Source organism: Silene latifolia, chromosome X (genome assembly GCF_048544455.1).
Source record: "Silene latifolia isolate original U9 population chromosome X, ASM4854445v1, whole genome shotgun sequence".
Classification (NCBI taxonomy): Eukaryota; Viridiplantae; Streptophyta; class Magnoliopsida; order Caryophyllales; family Caryophyllaceae; genus Silene; species Silene latifolia.
The window spans coordinates 256,437,844-256,461,176 of record NC_133537.1 but is presented as its reverse complement, the minus strand read 5'-3'; the positions used below and the strand labels follow the sequence as shown (position 1 = coordinate 256,461,176).

The 23,333-nt window shown below is 41.3% G+C and overlaps 1 non-coding gene across 1 annotated transcript; it reads left to right on the top strand.

Moving 5' to 3' along the window:
- The first annotated feature begins 1,978 nt into the window (after positions 1-1,978).
- Positions 1,979-2,085, top strand: LOC141624202 (small nucleolar RNA R71). The gene has a single exon (XR_012534013.1). It is a non-coding gene; the product is annotated as a small nucleolar RNA R71 (small nucleolar RNA).
- Positions 2,086-23,333: the final 21,248 nt, after the last annotated feature.

Genomic DNA, 23,333 nt, shown 5'->3' with positions numbered 1-23,333 from the left:
ATAGAGATTGAAAATCCCTTCAAACTCATCGTCCCAAAGACCACAAACTTCATCTACTTGATCACTAAAGATCTCTTGAGTTGATAGAGACAACTCTCCCATTTTCTTGTCTTGGCCAATGAGGCCATCCTCTTCATTGCTTGACTTTGGTGAGCTTTGCAACCTCTCTTTGTCACAATTCACTTGCTCTTTGAATGGAGCATCTTCAATTTTCTTCTTCCATTGGAATTCCGACTTCTTCCTATCATCCTTCCGACTATAATGATCAATCATAAAACATGGTTCATGTAAACGGAGAGCTCTCATGGTCTTGTCAAGATTGAAAGTTATTCTCTCATCTCCCACTTCTAGAGTGAGCTCTCCATGTTTTACATCAATAACCGCACCCGCGGTGTGTAAGAAAGGTCTTCCTAGAATGATTGGAATGTTGGAATCTTCTTCCATGTCAACAATGACAAAGTCCACCGGGATGAAAAATTTCCCAATTCGTACGGGAACATCTTCCAATATCCCTAATGGTGTCTTCGTCGATCTATCGGCCATTTGGAGTGTAATATTGGTGCATTTAAGCTCTCTCATCCCCAACATTTTACTCACCGAGTACGGCATAACACTCACACTAGCCCCTAGATCACATAAGGTTTTGTTGATCGTGGTGTCGCCAATGGTACACGATATTGAGAAGCTTCCCGGATCCTTGAGTTTTGGAGGTGAACTCCCTTGAAGTATTGCACTACTCACCTTAGTGAAGGCAATAGTCTCAAGCTTCTGGATAGACTTCTTCTTTGTGAGGATGTCTTTCATGTATTTCGCATAGGCCGGCACGTGATTGATTAATTCTATGAAAGGAATTGAGACTTCCAAATTCTTCACAATTTCCATAAATTTTCCAAGTTGGTCATCAAATTTGGGCTTGGCTTGACGACTTGGAAAAAGTAGTCTAATCACAATGAGCTCCTTCTCCTTGACCTTGTCTTCATTTTTCTTTGAAATTTCTTCTTTTGATGGTTCCCCATCTTTAGAGTTTTGCACAATTTCTTCTTTATCACTAGCTTCCACAACTTCATCCTCAACTTGCTTCTTCGGTGCTTCATACCTTGTACCACTCCTCAAGTGAATGGCACTAACCGTTTCATGTCTTGGGGGATTACTTTGAGGTGGTAATTGCCCCTTTTGTCTTTGTGAGTTTAAGGATTCTAGTTGAGTCAATTGGGTTTCCAACATTTTGGTGTGAGCTAGGATGTTGTTGATGGTGGTTTCCTTTGCTTGACTATCTTTTTAAATTTGAGTGAAAAACTCTTGCTGATTTTTTTGCATTTGAAGGACCGCTTTTTGAACATCAAAACCTTGGTCATTTTGTTGATTGTATGGAGATTGATTTTGGTAACCTTGGTTTTGGTTGTAAAAGGGTATTTTATTTTGGTTTCTCATGGGAGGTGGGGTGTATGTTGTTTGAGGGTTTTGAACATTTTGGCTTTTGTATGAGAGATTTGGATAGAACTTGGTGTTTTCATTGTAATAGTTGGAATAAGGGGTACCACTCTTGTATGCTTGGAAATCATCCACTTGTTCATTTGTTCCCCTACATTCACTTTGGTCATGTCCCAAAGTTCCACAATTCTCACATATCCCACTTGGGATTGATGAAGATGCCGTCATGGCACTAACATGATGCATTGGTGATTTTAAGGCTTCTTCAAGTCTAGCCTTAGCTTTTTCAAACTTCAAATTGATGGTATCAATGTGAGCACTAAGTTGAGCACCCAATTGAGTAACGGAGTCCACTTCATGCTTTCCTCCTCTAGTAGCCTTGCGAGGTCTACTATATTGTGAGTTATGGACCACCATTTCCTCAATTTTGTTCCAAGTTTGATTGTCATCAACTTCGGTGAACATTCCATTTGATCCCATGTTGAGAATGTTCCTCGAATCTTCATAAAGACCGTTACAAAATTGTTGTACCAAGAACCACTCGCTAAGTCCATGGTGAGGACATGGGCGGCAAATTCCTTTGAATCCCTCCTAAGCTTCATACAAAGATTCTTCATCCCTTTGCTTAAAGCCCGTAATTTGATCTCTTAGCATGTTTGTCTTTTCCGGTGGATAGAATTTTTTGTAGAAAGCTAGAGCCAACTTTTTCCAAGTATCAATTCCGAGAGTGGCCTTATCAAGGCTTTTCAACCATTGTTTCGCGGTGCCAATTAGAGAAAAAATGAAATAAGACCCATCGAATTTGGTCTTGAGTTACACCGGTTTGAGAAATCGCATCACAATAATCGCAAAAAGCCTCCATATGAGAATGAGGGTCTTCACTAGGCATCCCCCCAAATTGGCTTCTTTCGACTAATTGGATAAATGCGGATTTGGCAATGAAATTTCCGGTTAGATGTTGTGGTGTGGGAGTACCATTGGGTAGGTTATCCTCGGTGGGTACGGAATGTGATGAAAACTTAGGCATTGTGGGTTGATTTTGTGTTGGGTTCTCCTCACCTTCTCTTGCAAAACGGTTGATGAACTCAATAGTTGGTTGAATGTCTACAACCTCACCAATACCTCTCAAATTTATGCTAGCAAGTCTACTATTGGTTGTCAAAGTTCTTTCAATTTCACGATCAAAGGGTAACAAGTCACCTTGTAACCTTCTAGACATGAAAAAATGTCAAACAACTGGAAAAGAATTAGAGCAAACCTTGAGGAGTTTTACTTTCCCAAGGCAAAGAAAGACACAACTAATAACAATATAAGAAAATCTAAATCAAGTTAACACCGTCCCCGACAACGGCGTCATTTTTGGTCGGACTATATCTTTTCGGTTACTTGTCGTTAGGAGAACCTAGACCAAAACACAATTTATAACTTCACCAACAACTCTATAATTAGTAAAGAGGCAAGTAAAGGTCGGATCCCAAGGGATGGGAATTGAAATGAGATTTCTATTGCAACTAGCGGTGTCTTAGGGGTGTCACAATTGGGGTTGATGTAGAAGATCACTAAACTAAATAGCAATGAAAGTAAACAAGCAAGATGAATTAAAAGAGATGTAAATAATTGATAAAAAGCACTAGGGTGTCATGGGGTCATAGGGATTCATGGGAATTGATCATACAAACATGTTCTCAAATTATAAGCAAGCAATTATTGTTGTGATGGATTAAGTTGGTTTATATCTTACAATCCAAGGAAAGTTTGAGTCCCGAGGCCGAATCGATTAGATTGTACAACACCTACAAGTCGACTTAGTCTCTCCTACTCAACAACATGCATGGTCTAATGAGACTCGAGTTGGTTTATGTCTTACAAGTCTCATTGAAAAGATAGGTGATGGGTAAAAATGCAAGGATTCATAGGCTCGCATTTCATCAAACATAACATGTGCATGAGTTGAGATCAAAACAAGCAAGCAAATAAACCATGAAAGCATATTAATTTAAGCATGAATCATTCCCCGTGTTGGTTTCCCCTAATTACCCATTAACCGTAGCTAAGGAACTACTCACTCATTATCATGTTGAACATGCTAGCAAGGTTGTCAATCATACCAACAAAGTGAAACATGATGAATAAATGAAAGTAATTAGCAATAATTAAAAAGGGATTAAGAGAATTATACCTACTAATCATTCCAATAATAAAGCAAAGAATAAAAGTAGTACTTGATGCTTGATTGAGAGGTTGTCAATCTCCCAACAATAATCCAAATAATCTTCAATTACCCAAAATAAAGGATGAATAAGAGAGAGATTAAGGAAATAAAACTTGTATTAAAACTTGATTAATTGTTGATTACAATATTAGAGAGATTTGATTGATATTAACTATACTAAAGATTGCTAAGAAGAACATGCTCTTCTAATTAGACTAATGGGGTATTTATAGTGGGGATTAGGTGTAGGAATTAGGGTTAACTAAGGGCTTAAATAACGATTAAGTCCCTACTTAAGGAAACGCCGATTTTTTTTGGAAGGATGGGCATCTTTCTTGAAGCTTGAAGAAACGAAATTGTCTGCCTGGGAATCCGTGCGTCTTTAGCACGGGACGGGTGGATTCTGGGGTCTCTGCCCGGGCGTCTTGGGGAGAAGACGGACGTCTTCTGGGGTTGTTGCCCGGGCGTTTTGGAGTGAAGACGCATGGATTGTGAAGGTGGAGGACGGGCGTCTTCAGGACAATCCGCACGGATTGCTGTGCAGTTTCATTTCTTCTTCTTTTCTTCCTTTTTCTTCATAAGATCCTTGGGCATTTCCTCGGGGATGCAAGGTTCTTTTCTCATCATTGTCCATTTACCATAGTATGTACAAAGGCCTTCTAATCTTGTCTCTCCTTGATGCTTGGTCATTTGAATTTAATCAGTTTAGTCTCGTTTTGCCATGAAAATGCAAGGTTTGCACTCCTTTCCTACCAAGGACACAAAACCTCAAAGAATATGCAAAACAAAGAACTAAAGACAATAAATGACCCAAATATGCACTAAAAAGCATGGGAACAAGGCTAATTCGGGGACTGAATATGCTCTAATTATGGTCACATCAAAGATCCTTGAGGATTGTTGGAAGAAGAAAAGAAGAAAAGAAGAAAAAGGTTGTTGAACTAGAATCCGGCCGTCGCAGCATCGGGACGCTCGTCCAAACCTCCACAATCCGAGCGCCCCTCCAGCCAATCCGCTGATCCAACATCTCCGCAATCCGAGCGTCCAACCCACCAGTCCGCTCGTCCAACTCCCACAATCCACTCGTCCCGACCCCTAGGCCGCTCAGATTGTCATCCAGTATAGCATGCCTTCTCCTTGTTCTACTCGGGATGCGCATATTTCTGAAAGACTAGCAAAAAGGAGACTCGCATCTTTCTTCGAGAGGAGCATTTCCTCAACTTTTCTTAAGGGTCTTAATCGTCATTTAAGCCCTTAGTAACCCTAATTTATGTACCTAATCCCCACTATAAATACCCCATTGTACTAATTAGATTATCATCAATCCTTAGTATAATTTATGTTCTTCTAATCTCTCTTTAATCTTGTAATCAACTTTTAATTAAGCATTAATACAAATCTCATTTCCTTAATTTCTCTATTGTTTATCATTTATTTTGGGTAATTGAAGATTATTTGGGGTTTATTTGGAGGATTGACAACCTTCCAATCATTCATCAAGTACCTTCTATTATTCTTTTCTTATTATTTTGGAATTATCACTAGGTATAATTCTCTTAATCCCTTTTTAATTATTGTTAATCATCTTCTTTTATTCATCATGTTTTGCTTTGTTAATATGATTGACAACCTTGTTAGCATGTTAAACTTGATAATGAGTGAGTAGTTTCCTTAGCTAGAGTTAATGGGGAATTAGGGGAAACCAACATGGGGATGATTCATGCTTAATATAATATGTTCACATAATTTATTTGCTTGCTTGTTGTGATCTCAACTTATGCACATGTTATGTTTGATGAAATGCGAGCCTATGAATCCTTGCATTTTTTACCCATCACTTACCTTTTCAATGAGACTTGTAAGACATAAACCAACTCGAGTCTCATTAGACCATGCATATAGTTGAGTAGAGAGGATTAAGTCGACTTGTAGGTGTTGTACAATCTAATCGATTTGGCTCCGGACCCAAACCTTCCTAGGATTGTAAGATATAAACCAACTCGATTCTATCACAATAATAATTGCTTGCTTATAATTTGAGAATATGTTTGTATGATCAATTCCCATGAATCCCCAATGAACCCATGACACCCTAGTGCTTTTAATCAATTGTTTACATCTCATTTTAGTTACCTTGCTTGTTTATTTACATTGTTATTTAGTTTAGTGATCTTCTTATCTCAACGCAAATCTTGACACCCTTAGACACCACTACTTGCAATCGAAAATCCTACATCAATACCCGTCCCTTGGGATCCGGCCTTTACTTACCTCTTTACAAATAGTAGAGTATTTTGTGAAGTTATAAATATTTTTTTGGTCTAGGTGCTCCTAACGACAAGTAACCGAAAAGTATAGTCCGACCAAAATGGAGTCGTTCTTGGGGACGGTGTTAACTTGATTTGATTTTCCTTGATTATTATTAGTTGTGTCTTTCTTTGCCTTGGGTAAGTAAAACTCCTCAAGGTTTGTTCTAATTATTTTCAAGTTGTTCGCTATTTTGCAAGATGGATCTTATAGATTGTTTTGTTGAAGACCACTTGAGTATACCTTTCTTCGAAGACCCCATGCAAGCATTGGAAGCCTTAGAAGCAAGTGAGGCTAGAAATAAGCATTGGGAATTGGAGGTAGATCTTCTTGAGGCCGCTCTAGCCAACAAAGAACTTACTTACGAGCAATCCTAATTAGTACACAACATCCATGTGGAAGCATATCAACCCATGGAACAAGAACAAGTAATTGTAGAAGACATCATACAAACCGAAGAGCAAGTGGAATTTATCATGGAATTTGAGTATGATGAGATTAGTGAGCTAGAAGAACAAGTTGAATATGCCATGATAATGGAGTGTCTAATGGAAATGGAGCAAGTTCTTAGTGAACCTTCAATGGAGGAGAATGTGGTACAAGTTCCGACTTTAAAATCCCTTCCCCCAAATTTGAAATATGCTTATCTTGACAAATCTAAGACCAAACCCGTGATTGTTAATGACAAACTTGATGAGAACCAATTGGGAAAATTACTTAATGTGTTGAAACAACATGAAAAGGCTATAGATTATAGTCTAGATGACCTTAAAGGGATAAGTCCCAACTTTTCTATGCATAGAATTCATCTAGAGGAAGACCATAGACCTACCATCCAATCTCAAAGGAGATTAAACCCCCATATGCAAGAAGTTATTAAAGGAGAGGTTATGAAATTACTTGATGCGGGAATCATATATCCCATATCGGACCCTTTGTGGGTGATGTGACCATAATTAGAGTATAGTCTCCGAATTAGCCTTGTTCCTATGCTTTTTAGTGCATATTTGGGTCATTTATTGTCTTAAGTTCTTTGTTTTGCATATTCTTTGAGGTTTTGTGTCCTTGGTAGGAAAGGAGTGCAAACCTTGCATTTTCATGGCAAAATGAGGCTAAATTGATTGAATTCAATGACCAAGCATCAAGGAGAGATAAGATTAGAAGGCCTTTGTACATACTATAGTAGATGGGCAATGATGAGAAAAGATCCTTGCATCCCTGAGGAAATCCTCAATGATTTTATGAAGAAAAAGGAAGAAAAGAAGAAGGAAAGAAACTGCCTGACAATCCGTGCAGATTGCCCCGAAGACGCCCGTCCACCATCACAATCCGAGCGTCTTCCTCCAGAAGACGCCCGGGCAGAGCCTCCAGAAGACGCCCGTCTTCACCCTCTGGATGCCCGTCCAGGAGCTCCCAAATCCGCCCGTCCCATGCTAAAGACGCCCGGATTCCCAGATAGTTCCATTTCGTCTTCTACAAGCTTCAAGGAAGGATGCACATCTTTTTCTAAGACCGGCGAAAAAGAGACCGGCGATTCCTCAAGGACTTAATCGTCATTTAAGCCCTTAGTAAACCCTAATTTATGTACCTAATCCACACTATAAATACCCCATTAGTCTAATTAGAAGAGCGTGTTCTTCTTAGCAATCTTTAGTGTAGTTAATATCAATCAAATCTCTCTTTAATCTTGTAATCAACATTTAGTCAAGTTTTAATACAAGTTTTATTTCCTTAATCTCTCTCTTTTTCATCCTTTATTTTGGGTAATTGAAGATTATTTGGGTTATTATTAGGAGATTGACAACCTTCCAATCAAGCATCAAGTACTTCTTTTATTCTTTGCTTTATTATTGGAATCATTAGTAGGTATAATTCTCTTAATCCCTTTTTAATTATTGTTAATTTATTTCATTTATTCATCATGTTTCACTTTGTTAGTATGATTGACAACCTTGCTAGCATGTTCAACATGATAATGAGTGAGTAGTTTCCTTAGCTAGGGTTAATGGGTAATTAGGGGAAACCAACATGGGGAATGATTCATGCTTAAATTAATATGCTTTTATAGTTTATTTGCTTGCTTGTTGTGATCTCAACTTATGCACATGTTATGTTTGATGAAATGCTAAGCCTATGAATCCTTGCATTTATAACCATCACCTATCTTTTCAATGAGATTTGTAAGACATAAACCAACTCGAGTCTCATTAGACCATGCATATTGTTGAGTAGGGAAGATTAAGTCGACTTGTAGGTGTTGTACAATCTAATCGATTCGGCTCCGGGACCCAAACGTTCCTAGGATTGTAAGATATAAACCAACTCGATCCATCACAACAATAATTGCTTGCTTATAACTTGAGAATATGTTTGTATGATCTATTCCCATGAATCCCCTATGACCCCATGACACCCTAGTGCCTTTTATCAATTGCTGACACCCCTTTTTATCCATCTTGCTTGTTTACTTTCATTGCTATTTAGTTTAGTGATCTTCTACTTCAAACCCCAATTGTGACACCCTTAGATACCACTAGTTGCAATAGAAATCTCATCTCAATTCCCGTCCCTTGGGATCCGACCTTTACTTACCTCTTTACTAATTGTAGAGTTGTTGGTGAAGTTATAAATTATGTTTTGGTCTAGGTGCTCCTACGACAAGTACTGAAAACTAAACGCCACAAGGGAACACGGCCAAAAATGGTGCCGTTGTCGGGGTAACTTGATTTAGATTTTCTTGTATTGTTATTAGTTGTGTCTTTCTTTGCCTTGGGGAAGTAAAACTCCTCAAGGTTTGTTCTAATTGTTTTCGAGTTGTTTGATATTTTGCATGTCTAGAAGATCACAAGGTAACTTGTTACCCTTTGTGTGGACAAGGCCCTCGGGAACTGCGTCCGCGGGATCCACACTAGGCATAATCGACTCGAGGTTCTTTCGAATCGAATTAAGACAAATTAGAGTCACCACCAAGTTTTATGGGAACTTGGAACCGTTCAGGTCAACTTTACACCTTTTATCGAAAAGCATAAAGCCAATCGACTACGAGTGATTAAAGATAAAGACTTGTACCCTATATCACTCGATTTGAATGACTCTCGTAATCCAATGGTATTTAGACGGATCCACAAACCATAGATCTTGAGTAAGGGGTGAGGGTACGTGTTAGGAAGCCCATAAGGACACCTAACCCCGCCCGTCAATAACGGCCTCTACTAAGTCAAGTATCGGATTTCAAACAAGGTCATAGCTACTACGATATATGATATGCAAACATCGTTTTAAAACCCTAACATGTGAAGTTTCTATGTTGATTTAGATGCAACTAAACTAACTTTGTCAAAGTTGTAATTTAGCATGTGGGTTGATTGATCTAACAACATACAAAACAAAGCAAACAAGGCTTAGGGGGAATGGGGGAGCCGTTGGGATCTACCCTATTACAACCCGGGCATGTCATGCCAACACAACAAGAAATTAAAGATACAACTCGATCTAAATACAATTGCTATATACGACACCATACACGACACCCTACATGGCCAATCCGGCCCAGGAAAACGTGCACAAGGGGTGGCCCACGGCTTACATGACCCACGGCCTTAGGTCACTCCTCGTAATGTGTGCTTTCACTTAATCTTATCGAATTAGACATTGGGTCACACACCAAAGCATGCATTAGCATAAATCGGGCCATGTTGCTTTAAACAACATGCGATTTACTACGTTCTTGCATGCATTGGGGCACAACCATCTAACCAAACAAGACTAAGGTTTTTGGAAGAGGTTTTGACTCGATAAAAGAAAGCTAACTTGAAAATTACAACTCGATGAACAAACGATAAATTACAAGCGACAAAACAATAAAGAACAAACGATGTAAAACAAACGAAACAAGAAAGACCAAAGGACACGACCAAGCCATGGCCACTCTAGACACGGATACCCTAGGTCCTAGGTCAGGTTCATTAGTTAGATCAATTGATTGCGAAACAAGTTCGAAAGTGGGCTAGAAAACAAGTTAGAAACGACGTTGATCGATTGAAAAGATGTCTTGCAAATGTGTATTCTACACGGCCTAAAGGGGTCAAATTAGGTCAAGAAGTTACGATATTAAGGCTACTCATCGAGTGTTAATAGGAAGGTGCTAATCACGCACTCCTATGCTAGCGAGAAATCAAGTGAAAAGAGAGATGCGTTCAATTAGGTTATAGAATTGTTAGTTGATTTTTAAAGCTATGTCGATGTACCCTAACGTGTCTAATTAGGTTATTAAACTGATCTAATGTCATCTAAACGAGTTATATGTTAACAATCAGAGGTCATACTAACATGTGACGGGTCCTAGGGTGGGTCGAATTACACGAAATAAAAGAGGGGTCAAAAGCGAAGAGCGAAGTTAGAATTCATTTTATTAATGCCCTACCTTGAACACGAGGATATGTAAATGAGACGGGGGTTACGACCGACTGATGTAGCGGATTTCTTTCCCATCTCAAGTCAACGCGGGTGTTCATGGTGGTACTTTAACTCATACTCGGACTAAACTAGTTTCATAGTTAATGATAACAAACGATAAACAAAATAAAACGAAACAATAAAAAACAAACATAAAAAAACGAAATAAAAGGGAGAAAGAGGAGGATTTGATGCACCCTCAACCTACATGTATCTTTGACACCGTCTTGGGTCGTAATCGATGGTAGATTTTATCTCGAGAGGCCGTCGTCGACGAAGAAACAAAGCAAACAACACGTTTTTTGCAAATCTGGACAGCAACTTTCAAACTGCGATTTCTCTCTCGTTTCACGGTGAAAATTCGATTTAAAAGATGTTTTGAAAACTAGAAAGAGAGGAGAACAGAGATTTTAAAACAATCCCTGCTCGTTTTGAGTTATTGGGCACGAAAAACGAGCACAAACAGAACTGGACAGACAGGAAAAGCCGCGAAAACAGAGTGTATAACACTCTGTTTTTCGAGGGAATTCGTGTACTCTCAAGGGCAATTTGGCTCGTAAATCTTTGTCTAATGTGTAGATGGATGTTGTATGGTTAATTTGGAACAAGAAACTCGAATTTTGATGGAGGTTTGAAGGGAGAACGAAGGGTTTCAAAGAGGACACACAAACTGATTCTCAGTTTGTAAGTCGGTTTTGTCGAGGGTTTTTGGGAGGCAATTAGGGTTTGTTTCTGGAGTTTAAAGCTTGTAAGTGAAGGTAGTATGTATGGAGAACTTATAGCTATGAAAGTATGGCAGAGGGGGGGTATTTATAAGGAGTTAAAGTAGGGTAAAAGGGAGCCATGAGCAGTCGGGCTCGGTTTGCATAGCTGCTGCCCATCAGCTATTCGTGGGTTTTTTAGGGTTTGTATGGGGGGTTTTCTTGGTGGTTAAGCTAAGGTAATATGGGTAGGATACTAGGGTATGGGTTAGGGTTAATGGGCACGGGTTTTGGTGGTATTTGGAGCGGGTTTTGGGCTCGGGATCTAGCACGCAAAACAGGGGGGCTGCTTTGTGTATGCGGGCTGTTTGGGGAGGATTTGGGACGGGATTTGGGCCGTGGGTAAGGGGGTTCGAACTGGGTTTGGATGGGTAGAGGCCTAGGTTGGTTAGTGTACTCGAGATTCGTGCCAACTCGTAAAGAAAACGGGCTCAAAAACCGAGCTATAGTCGAGCTCCAAAACGCGTGCTAAAACGAGTTTTCGATTTTCAAATTCGATTTTTCAAATCTAATTAACACATTAAAATAAACGATTTTTCAAATCAAATATACTCATAAAATGATTTTTCAAATTAATTATTTATTTTATTTTCAATAAAAAAAACTTGAGAAAATAAATTCAAAATAAAGCAATAAAATGAATTCACTTTAAAAAAACATTTAATTTAAATATCATTTAAATTAACAAAATACTTCGTCGACAACGCTCATTCTACATTGTAAAACGAACCCAAATAATGACAATGACAACTAAAGAATACATGTGTCCTATCATCATCGGGTGTTTGTCGGGTTCTCTATAAATTCCAATATCGACGGATACGGGTATCTACAGAGCCCCCACTTTGACTGAGGCTTGGACAAGGCGAAAGTCAAAGTATACCCCAGTCCCTTTCGACCGAGGATTCTCAAGGGTCGTTTATAGTCCATTAGACTTGCGTATATAAGCTCGCCAGCCATAAGAAGAGATCATACCTGAAACTTCGCTGGGGATTGACTCTTGCTTTTGTTGTGTCAAATTATCATCATTGGTCATCGACCCATAAATTGCATAAATGGTGGATTGAGCCTTATCCTTAGGCGCCTACGTATCCGTTTCTAACGGAATCAAACCCGCGTCGTAGTTCGGCAGCTGCTGACACTTGCCCAAAGTTTATCATCTGCTGGCATTTGCCCAAATTCATCATCTGCTGACATTTGCCCAAAGCTTATCATCTGCTGGCAGGTGTCCAAATGGGACGGGACTTTCCGAGGAGGTTGCCGTCGCTTTCATCATTTGCTTTCAGCTACGGAATTCTTCTATTTCATACTCTTGTATTGAATTGAATTCTTGGTGGATGTCATCCTTTACATCTTGATAATGGTCTCTGAAGCCAACGGCTTCAGAGCCCCCAGTTTGCAATGGCTCTAAAGTCGAAGACTTTAGAGCCCCCAGTTGAAGCATATCCTGCTATATTTGAAACATAGAAAACGTACCAGCAATAATCATCACATAAGCACATTTGGATCATCGATCTTAAAATTGGATCATTTGAAAGATTGGGTCATCGACCCGAAAATTGAATTTGAAAATTTTGAATAATTGGGCCATCGACCCGAAGTTTAAATTTGACATCACTTGGTATGTTGGGCCATCGACCCTTCAAAAATTGAATTGGAAAATTTTAAATGATTGGGCCATCGACCCGAAAAGATTCTACTACTTGGATCATCTATCCACAATTCGCAAAAAGTTTTTGGAATTTTGAAATTTTGAAATTTTTGAAATCGAACCTTGATGGGTGAGCATGAAACACGACACATACACTCTGTATGACTTGCAGACAACGTGGACGTAGCCCGCTACCGTAAAACAAAAAAGAAAATAAAATCGTAAGTGTGCACGAGTTTAAATTCAAATATTGACTTGTTGGGGGTAGAAATGTAAATTGGCCAATATGGTGCCGAAAAATGCGATGAATGAGCGAAAACCCGACGCATCGTGTTAAAGACTGGTGTGAACTGGGGCGGGCCTAAGAGGCGCGCGACCCGAGGCCCACACGACAAAAAAAAAACGCCACCCTAGGGGTGTCACCCTAGGTGTTTCCTTCCCTTATACTTTCTATATATAAGGAAGAGTTGCACTGCAAAATTTATTCTGCTTTCCCAAACTGGTGCAAATAACATAAATCATTATGAATAATCTAGTGAGTGCTATGCGAGCATGGGAGACAGACTTCACTGTCTAAGAGAGACAAGAATTAAAGACCGCTCAACTGGCGCAATTACTTCCCTTACGCCAGATCCGCCTTCAACCTGCTTTGTTAGAATACTGCCTTAGCTATTGGGATCCTCGTAACCATGTCTTTGCTTTTCCTGAGGGGGAGATCCGCCTTTACCGGAAGAGTTTTACGCTCGCCCGGGAGGATGGGATGCTGAGGCCATACCGGCTATACCAAAATTTCATTCGGGGTGGGGTGGAATATATCTAGACTGTCTTGGCCTCTCCAGGACGGAGTCTGAGGATATAGTTACTGGTGACGAAGTCAACTTTCTTGCTATTCATCGGAAATTTTGCATCTTGCGAAACAGTACTTCACTGCCAACGTACTGCCGCAGATCATTTGGATTGATCATGTTACATCTTTATGTCTTCGAAGATAGAATGAACAGGACAACTTGCGTAGGACAAGCGAAGCTCATGTCTATTGTGTCTCAGATGGAGACGGGACATAAATCCTTCCTTGATTATTCTTGCTGAAACCATTAGGGGTTTAGATGCTAAGAAAACGGACCCTGATGTTGAATGGTCGGGATGCTCCCGTCTGTTGCAGGTAACAAAATCTATCCTCTTGATTTCGCTTCTCTTCGCTTTACCACAAATTCTTGTGGTATTGCCACGACTTATCTATATTTTGCCACGATTTTGTTGCATTCTGCCACGATTCTGCCACGATTTTGCCTCTGTTGTCTTTTTTCTTTTTCTTCTTTTTCTTTTTTTTTTTTTACTTTTTCACGTTTTTTTTTCTTCTCTTTTCTCTTTTTTTTTCACGTTTTTTTTTCTTGTTTTTTCTTTTTTTTTCTTTTTTGTTTTTTTTTTGCAGGTGTGGCTTTGTGAGAGATTTTGGCTCTTTGCCCCGCCGCGTGAGCCAAACTCGTACCTCGCCCGTATGCTGACTATGCGTGCTAAGCGGTATGAAGACGAGCATCAAAATGACCTTGCTTATTGGCGAAATAAGATGACAGAAGGAGGAGGTCGCCCCCTTTGCTGGTTTATGCCTTGGCTTCGCCTCAAATCTTTTACTATCCTTCCGGAAGATGATAAGACCAGACGTTTGCAATTACTGGGTTTGGAACGGTCTATTCACATTTACCCCGACCGCGTTCTGCGTCAGATGGGCCGTAGACAAATAATTCCCAAGTGCGAGGTTGTTCTGGGACGAGCAAAAGAGCTACATCCCTCTATATGTGATGACTGGCTCGAGAGGTGGCACCAAAGGCGTCTCTGGTACGTGTCTGCGTGCCCTCAGACTACCTGGGTATCCCCGTCCTACACTAAGTGGCTTAAGGAGAAGACTGAATCAGGTAAGGACTTGTGTCGGAAGGATGAGCTTGTCGACATCAGATATTATGACAAAGGCAGAAGCAGTCGCGACTTCTTCGCTAACGATCTTTCGTCTGCATCTGGACCCGAAACTAAGACCGAGAAAACTTCTAAGACTGACTCACAGGTGACAGGTGTGTGGAAACGGTTGGGTTCAAAGGCACACTCGGGCTCAGCCTTGGAAGGAAGACTTGGCCCTCGCTTGAGTGTAAAAGATAGGCTCGGCCCTCGGGAGGAAATGATGATCCCTCCTAAGAAGCGCGCTAGACAGAACGCGACTACCCCTCCTCCGCAGGAGCCTCGGTCGCGTGACCCAAAAGGCAAAGGGAAAAGGAAGATGTAGGAGCCTTCGACTCCAATCTATTATTTAATACTACTACTTATTATTTGTTGCTGGCTGTCTTTTTTTCTTTTTTTTTGAAGGTTGTAATGGGCATTGCCCGATTTTAATAAGACTTACTATTTATTAAAATTCCCAGTTTCTGCATAAAATTTCATTTTATTAAAAGAAGGGTCGGTTGTACTCTTATAAAGAGTCATCTACGTATCTCGTTATCAACGAATCAAACCGAGCTCGTAGTTCCACAAAACAAATGCGCTGCAAACATCAGTTTATAACGCACAAAAAGCAGCGAAGCAAAAGTGCCGCGGCCTAGACTCGCTCACGAGCACTGCAATTCAAAATTTTATTTCGCGACATTGAGAATGAGTTCTAAGGATAGTATTTCTTCACTTGATCCAAATTCGTCGGATTTGCAAAGTCGTTTCCATCTAGATCTGTTAGTCTGACTGCGCCTCCCAATAATATTTTCTTTACTAGGTAAGGACCGGCCCAGTTCGGCTTGAATTTTCCCCTCGGGTCGATTGGTAGTAAAGCGCGGACAGACTTTAGGACCAAATCTCCATCCTTTATTCCTCGAGGCTTCACCTTTTTGTTAAATGCTCTTTGTATCCTTTTCTGATAGAGTTGAACATGGTGTAACGCATTTAACCATCGCTTGTCGAGCATGACCAAAGAATCATACCTAGCCTGCAGCCAATCAGCCTCCGGAACCTGACTTTCTAACTGAATTCTCAAAGAAGGTACCTCTAATTCGATGGGCTGGACTGCTTCCATCCCATATGTCAAATAGAACGGAGTTGCTCCAGTGGCTGTGCGAATAGACGTCCTGTATCCCCATAGTGCGAACGGTATCTTCTCTGGCCATTCGCGATAATTGTCGGTCATTTTCCTGAGAATCACAGTGATTATCTTGTTGGCGGCTTCCACCGCGCCATTTGTTTGAGGTCGATAAGGTGACGACTTGTGGTGCTTGATTTTATACTTTTCAAGTATCGCAGCAGTTTCAGCCTGGAAGTGAGTGCCATGGTCGCTAATGAAGTCATGCGACACCCCATATCTGCAAATGATTTTATTCTGAATGAACTTTGCTACCTGCTTCGCTTGTAGCACTTTGTATGATTTCACTTCTACCCACTTCGTGAAGTAATCGATGGCGACTAGCATGAAACAATGCCCACCTGTTCCAGATGGGTTGACCTTTCCAATAATGTCGATTCCCCATGTTGAGAAAGGCCACGGTGATGTCAAAGTATACAACAGTGATGGTGGCACATGTTGTATGTTCGCAAAGATTTGGCAATTATGGCAATGTCTGACATATTCGCGACAATCTGTCTCCATCGTGGTCCAATAATACCCTAATCTCATGATTTTAAGCACTAGCATATGGGCATTCATGTGTGGGCCACACTCCCCGTCATGGACTTCTTCCATGACTCTTTTTGCAGTTGGTGAGTATATGCATCGCAGAAGGATATTTTGCGCGGTCTTCTTGTACAATTGTCCATCATTGGTTCTAACGAACTGAGCGGCTAGCATTCGAATAGCGCGCTTTCCGCGGTATCCATGTCGGGTGGATACTCTCCTGATTCTTTAAATTTCAGAATAGCATGATACCAAGGTTCAGCCTCGGTTTCTTCTGTGTCTCCGATTACATTAACGTAAGCAGGTGATGATCTTCGTTTGACACATATTGGCATAGTATCCATATGATCGGTATGTTTATCGAGCGACTAGCTTTGATAGTGCATCAAAGAAACGGGTTTTCATATCCGGGAGGTGCACGTATTTGACATCGGCGAACAACTTTTCTAGTTCTTCGATTTTCGCTTGGTACGGAGCCAGGCTATCACTTCGGGTTTCCCACGTCCCGGCCACTTGATTGATCACTAGTGACGAGTCCCCATGTACTACAAGCTTTTTGATGCCTAACTCGAGAGCACTGTGCAAACCGAGTAGGCACGCTTCGTATTCGGCCGCGTTATTAGTGACATTAAAGTCCAACTTGATCGAAATGGGAACATGTTCACCTTCTGGTGAAATGAGTAGCACTCCTATCCCGTATCCCCTGCAGTTCGATGCTCCATCGAAATAGAGGTCCCACGTATCGTTGTCTATGTGAACGATATCTTCGTCGGGAAACGACCACGTATCTACAACCTCAGTTTCTTCTATCGGGTTATCCGCCAGGAAGTCTGCAACCGCCCTTCCCTTTATCACTTTTAGCGGTACGTATTTTAGATCGAATTCGGAAAGCATTAAAGTCCATCTCGACACCCTGCCGTTTAGAACTGGTTTTTCAAACAAGTATTTGATTGGGTCCATCTTCGAGTGGATGCAGACACTATGACTGAGCATGTAGTGTCGTAACTTCTTTGTCGCCCATACTAAAGCCAAACATGTCTTCTCGAGCTGAGTATACTTGATTTCATACTCCAAGAACTTTTTACTAATGTAGTAAATTGCTCTTTCCTCTTTATCGACTATCTGTGCCAGCATTGCCCCCATTACAGTATCTGTAACTGTAAGATACAACAAAAGTGGTAACCCAGCCGTTGGTGGGCTGAGCACGGGAGGGGAAGATAGTATTTTTGATGGGTCCACCTCGATGACACGGTGGCTAACGATGTGACTTAACAGTTTGCCGGATGTAACTCCGAATGCGCACTTTTGGGGATTCAACCTCATGTTATACTTGCGCAATCGTTCAAAGAATTTGCGTAGTGTACCAAGGTGGCCATCACGCTCCTTTGACTTGACAATCATGTCGTCGACATAAACCTCGACTTCCTTATGCATCATATCAGTTAACAACGTTGTCGCGGTCCTTTGGTATGTGGCCCCTGCGTTAAACAACCCAAAAGGCATTACTGTGTAGCAGTAGGTTCCCCATTGCGTTATGAACGCAGTCTTATGCATGTCTTCTTTCGCCATCTTGATCTGATTATAACCGGCGTATCCGTCCATAAAGGATAATAACGCGTGATTTGCCGTGTTGTCAACCAGGATGTCGATGTGAGGTAACGGGAAATCGTCCTTCGGACTTGCTTTGTTTAGATCCCGGAAGTCGACACAAACCCGAACTTTACCATCTTTCTTTGGCACTGGTACGACGTTAGCCACCCAGTCTGAGTATTCTGACACCTTGATGAACCCAGCTTTGAGTTGCTTGTCGATTTCTTCCTTGACTTTCAAAGACCAATCTGTGTGCATTTTGCGGAGCTTCGCTGATCGCTTATATCCCGGCTTGATTGGGATCCTGTGCTCCGCAATTTCTCTATCAATGCCTGGCATGTCTTTGTAGGACCACGCAAAAACATCTTTGAACTCATGTAACAACCCAATGAACCCTTGTCTCTCGGTGGGACTTAAAGTAGTTCCTATTTTAAGCTCCTGTGGTTCTAAGGTTGTACCTACATTGATGGTTTCGGTATCTTCGATGATCGAAGTTTTCTGTCCGTACTCTTCCAACCCTTTTATCAACTGTAGAGGTGGTTCCATCTCTTCTTCTTCTTCTTCGACCAATGTTCATCCTCGACCTCGCCTCAATGTCATTATTAAAACAATCATTTTCAAAGTTTGAATTGCAATGTAAGTGAGATAAGTCGTAAGCAAACTGGTTCATATTATTATTGATTTGAAATTGCGCGAAATGCGCTTACATTTGAGCCAACTGGTCAGAGCTCAGTGGCGAGATAGGGGTATTCGGGATAGGCCCCGGAATACCACCATTAGGAAAGGGTGCAGAGGAAGGGAAAGCTAGGGGAGGGGTATTTTCAACACCTGACTCCTTAGACTCAATCTTAGGACCTATCTCAGACTCAGACTCGGACTCAGACTCAGACTCAGAATCGGTAACGTCATCTGGCTTGAACATCTCTCCTTCTCCCGTTGTCAACTTGAAAAGAAGTCCCTTGTTGTCAGTCCACTTGATTGTTTTCCGCCATCCCATGTTGGTCCTAAGAGGATCTACATCGGTGATGAGGGTAGATGGGTCGAACCGCTCGCTTCTCAGGATCATGCTTACCAAATCTTCGTTTGGTATTGGTGATTTCCTCTCTTCACCGAAAAGAAGACCCATGGCTCCCTCGTCACTCATTGGATCTGGTTTAGTCCCTACTGGCATCACAGTTAGAATATCTTCAGGGATGTAGTAGCAATCTTGGAATACTTCGATTCCTGGGACCATAAGGTTCTTCTTTGGGTCAAAGATAGGTTCGGGGAAGTCCATGCAGGGAAGTTCTTCCCCAGCCCTCACGAAGTGACCGTTTAGAGTTAGGTGATATGGTCCCATTTTAATATCTCGATCTTCGATCGTTCTTCCCCTCTTTTCCAGGAGATCTTTCCCAGTGGGCTCATATCCAAGCCCGAAAGTTACTCCTTTGGCTACTGGCGGTTTCAACTCGAACGTACCCTCCTTTCTAGGATATAAAGAGAAACCGAAGTATTTCCCAGTCTTGAGAATCACCTCGCAGGCATGACTTCCTGTGTATAGATCCATATTCTCTCGCCGGAGTTCAAATCGATCATGTTGACAATCTCGAAACCACATGCGTCATTGGCGCTTCGACCCTTACTTTAGAAGTAATGTCTCCTCCCCGCCACGATGGTGGCATGGCGTCAATAATTGTTGGGCCCTAAATTATCCCGCCCGACCTGATATAGGCCAGGCAATGCCCAAGGACAACTTCCAGGCAAAAGACATCCGAAACCAGGCATTGATTCAACACGGATAGGCACCAAGCAGAGTTGATGAAAGACAAAGCGAAAGATAACCAAAGCGGACCTAAAAAGGAAAAGCACCAGGCCACTGCAGGCGACAAATAGGCAGTTGATATATGTTCCCTACAAAAAAGGAAGACCAATTCCAGAAAGCTATGATATAGGAAGCAGTCAAAACAACGGCTAATAAAGAGTCAACCACCTCCGGGTAAATAGGGCACATTCCCTATTTACCAGGAAACCCTAAACGGCATAAGAAGGAGGAAGAGATCAGCTATAAATAGAAAAGAAGAGAAGATTAGAAGGGACATCAGATATACCCTCGCTTTTACTTATATTTTTGTATTCTTAAGGTATATATTCGCCTGTCACGCCTGATATAACAATACTCTGTCAGGCTATCTAAAACCATAGTAACAATCACTCCTGGCTTGGTGCCCGTGGTTTTTTTCCCTTATTCCCAGGGTTTTTCCACGTATAAAAATCTGTGTCATTGTTTATTAGTTCATTTTGCACTTAATTATACCAATCAAAGTAGTTGTTTGAGTTAGATCACCCTACATATAAATCCTGGCAGACAATCTAGATCGAGTAAAAAGCCCACAAAACAATTGGCGCCCACCGTGGGGCATCTAACTCAAAAATAATCAAAGCCCACAACCAAATACCACAAAAAATTAAGAAAAAATGGTAGGAGATAGCGTTGAGCAACAATTAGCTGCTGCCAAACAACAGCTGTTGGAGATGGAACAATCGAAACAAAAAAAAATGATCCAGTGAAGCGTAAGTGGCAAAATTGAAAGAATCGAAATCCGACCTAAAAATACAAATGGGAGAAAAAGCTTCAGGATCAAAGTTGAAAGTCCAAATGGCACACCATTCTCCTCAATCATAAGGAACATTGATTTCTCCAATATTGGTACTCCTACTCCATCAAAGGCCAAAGCAGGAAAAGGAACGGACTCAGGAGAACTCCAAAATGAAGAGACCTCATCAGATCGGACTAACACGGCCATTATGATGGCTATGCTCCAAGAAATCCAAAAACTTCACGAGAGATTTGAAAAGATTCCAGGAGTTCCTACCCCAATTGAAGAAGCAAATCCAGAGAGCTATCTTTGATTCACCCTTTGTGGATGAAATAGCAAAAATAGACTTGCCAAAGAAATTTGTGATTCCCTCAATGAGAATCTATGATGGAACCACGGATCCACAAAACCATGTTGCCTATTACAAGCAAAGGATGCTTGGCAAAGATCAATTCCCGATGAACTACGTCAAGTCCGCATGTGTAACGGATTTGGAACAACTCGAACGGACTCCGCCCGCAATGGTACATAAACCTCGCCAAATGGAAGCATCAAGTCCTTTGCCGACCGGTCAACTCTTTCAATCATCGGTTTGCGTGCAGGGAACTAGAAAAGAGATCCAGTGACCTGTACAGGGTTAAACAAAAGCCCGGAGAATCCATCAGATCCTACATGACAAGATTCAACAAAGAAAAGGTTTCAATCCCCGGATGTGATGTTGGAACAAATTTGAAGCTTTCAGACAAGGGCTACCCTGGACAAAGTGACTTCTACGATGCAATGACCATGAAGCCCTGTCATACCTTTGAAGATGTCCAAGCATTAGCCATAGGCTATATCAGTGGAAGAAGACAAAAGCTACAAGGCGTATAATGCGACAACAACTCAGATATGACAAAACCAACGAAAAAGCTCTAACCACAGAGGAAGCGTTCCAGGCCATCTCCCTACACGAGACCCGACGGATCGAAGTCAACTATACACATGAACAACGAGGTAACTCCTATACTATCCTCCCGTCCAGGAATATAACTTCTCTGTTGACATTGCAGATCGATCAAGAGACTTGACCATATGGGAGACATTGTCAAGTGGCCAAAGAAGTCAAACAACCCCAACTCAAGGAAGGACACCACCAGGTGGTGCGAATTTCACATGGACATAGGACACACAAATGAAGAATGCCTGGGATTACGGAGACAAGTGGCTTACCTGCTAAAGAAAGGATACCTGAAAGACTTGATGCCAACAAAGAACAGGAAGATGATGGAACAAGAAAAAACACGAAAAGGCAACAACGTGACTTACCCCCTGCACCACCCATTTATGAAGTCAAATTCATCAATGGAGGATCGAAATTTGTGGCCTGACATTTCTCACCAAAGAAAATTGCCATGGAGTCAAAAATGAAATCTCCTTTTAAACCTATCAATTTACCTCAAATTACTTTTGACGACACGATATGCAGGGCATTCCGGACCTCCACCATGACAAACTGGTGATCACCATGCAAATAGGGACCGCACGTGTCATGAGAATCCTGGTAGATGGAGGCGATTCAAGAACCCGATCATGCTTGATATCCTTAAAGCAATGAAGATTGATGAAAGCCAAATCATAAAGAAGTCTAATGTCCTAGTGGGATTCAGTGGAGAAACAAGAAACACACCGGGAGAAATACACCTGCCCACATACGTGGAAGGAGTATCTTCATACGAAAGATTCGGAGTCCTGGACCGCCTGTCATCCTACAATGCCATATTGGGAAGACCATGGATCCACAACGTAAGGGCCATACCCTCCACCTATCACCAATGCATCAAAATACCAACGAATGGGGAGTAGCAACCATAAAAGGTGAATATAAATCGCCCAGAATGCTATACTTTGAGTCACAAGCCTTCCAAGGCGGTAAGTCCCTCGCCTAGCAATTACAAAGTACCTTGTCAAGACAACTCATGTGGCGTAAAAACCAAAATGGAAACCGATCAAGTAATTTTAGACCACGAGTACCCCGACAGGCACGTCTTTGGTAGGATCGATGTCCCCGATAATATCGGGCGAATTAGTAAATTTTCTTAAAGGTAAATCTTCATGTTTTGCCTGGGCACATTTTGATATGACCGGAATAGATGCCAATATTATTACACATAAACTAAATATAGATGAGTCTTATAAGCCTCATCCAAGAAAAAGAAGAAAGTTTGCATTTTTGAAAGACATGCTATCATTAATGAAGAAGTAGACAAACTATTGGACATGGGGATGATAAGAGAAGTCATGTACCCTAACTGGCTAGCCAACGTAGTGGTGGTACAAAAGAAGAATGGCAAGTGGAGAGTTTGTGTAGATTACACAGCCTCAATAAAGCCTGCCCAAAAGACCCATTTCCGCTCCCACACATAGACGCAATGGTGGATGCTACAGCAGGGCATGAACTCCTGACATTCATGGATGCCTCAAGTGGATTCAATCAAATCAAGATGCACCCATATGATCAGGAACATACTGCATTTATCAAGGAAAGGGGCATATACTGCTACACAGCAATGCCCTTTGGCCTGAAAAATGCAGGGGCAACATACCAACGCCTGGTCAATACAATGTTTAAGGACCAAATAGGAGACACCAAGGAAGTCTATATTGATGACATGGTAGTTAAATCAAAGAAAGCTGAAGATCATGTCAGGGACTTGGAGACAGCCTTTAA